The 2726-nt window shown below is 42.6% G+C and overlaps 1 non-coding gene across 1 annotated transcript; it reads right to left on the bottom strand.

The window, feature by feature from the left end:
• Nucleotides 1-1915: 1915 nt before the first annotated feature.
• trnad-guc (transfer RNA aspartic acid (anticodon GUC)) lies at nucleotides 1916-1987 on the bottom strand. Its single transcript has one exon. It is a non-coding gene; the product is annotated as a tRNA-Asp (tRNA).
• Between the last annotated feature and the right edge of the window lie 739 nt (nucleotides 1988-2726).

Below are 2726 nucleotides of genomic sequence, written 5' to 3'. Positions count from 1 at the left end.
TATAGAAGCTTAAATAAATCCCTGAAGGTGCAGTTTTCAGTGAAGCATTTAAACGCAGGTGCTGCTCGAGGAATCAGCTTCATGCATCAGTTATAACAGCGTTACGGTAATGCACCGCTGCAAAAGTACAGACACGGAGCGGCCAATGCATCTTACGTAAATCGGTAATAACCAATTACCGCAATCGCAGGCATAGTCAGAGCGCAGATATGAATGACTGGAACTGCTAGTTTATCAAACACGGCGGCACTTAGTGCTCGTCTAGCCGAATCAGGTCGTTTCGAATGACATTTTAGTGATTTAGTGATAAGGAGCTGATATGACAAGATTGCCATTTGATAGGTACATAAATCAATCCTACTTTCGACTCCGTTGTAACGCATGTTGTATATTTCAGTTGCGTTAGTATGGCTTAAGTTTATTCAGTTTACTGGATTCTCTGCACTTTAATGAAGTTATATGTGTATTGTTATATAACTGTACATCATTGTTAGTTACTGCTATCCGCTGTAAAGGTAGATACAGGTGCAAGACTTTGCAATAACGACCTAAAAGCAGTTGTTATGATTCCAGGGAACGCGGCTGATTTTTAGAGTCTATACATCATGAAGAAACGGCGATCGTGTGAGAAAGACTTATTCTGTACGGATGACAGGGCCAGCATTTCGGACCCAAGGGAAAGGCTATTGTGCATCGGAAAGAGACAAAATCATATCATTATATAGAAAACTCGTCGTAGTATTTAAAAACCAAGTAACTAACACTGTTATTAAGTGCGGACTTTAAATCAAGTGGTCGCGGTCGTTTTTATTTGCATAAAACTTTAAACGTGATCTTGAAAATATAACGCTTGCAACAAACATCCATGCATAGTGTGTTACTGCGAATGAAAATACGCGGGTCACAATTTATGATCCAAGTGTATAATGGTAAATAATTAAATAAATAAAACCGCAGGCTTTCACATCGAGTGCACCCCAATAACGTTTCATTGAAATGTCCATGTTATGTACGCCGGGCACTGATGGATGCAGGCCTAGCGATCTCTATAACAATGCCAAGCAAAGAATGTCACTGATTTACCAAAGCGGTCAGTTTTCGGGGATCCTGCGGCAGCTGGGAGAAGAAGAATCGGGCAGGTTTCAGAATCGGCGAGCGCTCGGATAAAAGGCACCGATTTCCCAGCCGCGCTTTTCTTTTCGGAACCAGCAGAAGTGCCCTCCGCACCATCCTCGGCGCTAGGACACGCCGGCCACTTTATTACCCTAAAACAGGGAGCATACACCGATCTTCAAAGCCAAACTTACCTTGCCGATTTTCGCTTAACTGCTTCTCAAACTCATCGAAATCGGACATTTTTCAGTCCGTACTAAAGACGTATTGCAAAATAAGCAGAGGTCCAACAGTAGGCCTTTGAATGGGCTACAGGCTGCATTGGGTTCTGCTGCTTTTTCTTCCGAGTCGCCTGCCCCTCCTCCCCCGAAGTCATCGGCTCTTCCTCGGTTGTATCACACACAGGTTCGGAAACATTCGATGCGCATTACCGTCCCCTCCTGCACTGGAGGGTTAAGGACAACGTGATTATATCGAACCAAAATTGAAATGTGCAAGTTGACTTTCCTAGTTATACGTCTTCATTTTTATTCTGGGTTTAACAACCATGAGTTTATGACGTATTTTACATGATTAGTTGGCGACTGGACCTTATTGTTTATATCTCTTATTAAGGATCCATCCATCCATACATCAATTATCAAAACCACACACTTACAATCCGAGTCTAGTTTCATATGCTGCGCTGCTGAGCGACCCGCAGAATATTATGCATGAGTACAAGTCACAAGCCCCGTTTCCACTAACACGGGGCCGGTTCTAGCTTGGTGCCTTTTGAGACCGAGGCAAAAAGATGCAGACTCTCCCCGTCGGGGAATCGAACCCCGGTCTCCCGCGTGACAGGCGGGGATACTCACCACTATACTAACGAGGAGATGTACGCGCACTACTTTTACATCTTCAAGATAAACAGCGGATGACTACTAACATTTGCGAGTAATCAATGACTGAGCTTCATGTCATGACCATGGTGCTCAAGAGAAGAAAAAATACATAATGTACGTCCACTGATACCAGAACAACCATATAGCTTTATACTAAGACGATGATTAAACGGAAAATTCCTTTACAAAACACTGCCACAAAATCATAGTTTCGCAATATTACATCGTGCAACGGGACACAGTGTAAGTACGTGAAGTCGGTAATTAAATCAAGAAAAAAAAGTGAGAGGAAAAGAATACTTTTCTATTATCATATTTTTCTAACTGGCCAAACTGAGTCATATTTTGATTATACACACTAACAGAAAAACAGTGCAAATCTCCGGTAGTCCGTTTCACTTGCGCTCCGCTATGGGGCAGTAACAAGCAGAGCTTAAGTGTGGAAGGAAAAAAAAAACACAGGACAGCATCAATCCCAACTTCACAAACGCCGGAGATCGAGATGCTGTAAGCATGACAATTAACATCTTTATCCAAGGGAACAGCTGCAAGACACAGATGCCGCGCCTAACAAAGGTAGGATCGATTCCGAAGTTCAGGCATTTACAGACGCGGACTCTTCTGGAGTTGATTTTTTTCGGGAGATACGCATCAACTTCAAAAGTATGAACCGCATTATATCTATATCTGTTATGACGTTGTAGCTATTGATACTGATGCATCACAAAA

Source organism: Brienomyrus brachyistius, unplaced genomic scaffold (assembly GCF_023856365.1).
Source record: "Brienomyrus brachyistius isolate T26 unplaced genomic scaffold, BBRACH_0.4 scaffold375, whole genome shotgun sequence".
Classification (NCBI taxonomy): Eukaryota; Metazoa; Chordata; class Actinopteri; order Osteoglossiformes; family Mormyridae; genus Brienomyrus; species Brienomyrus brachyistius.
The sequence above is the reverse complement of the archived record's forward strand: the minus strand, read 5'-3'. Positions and strand labels throughout refer to the sequence as shown.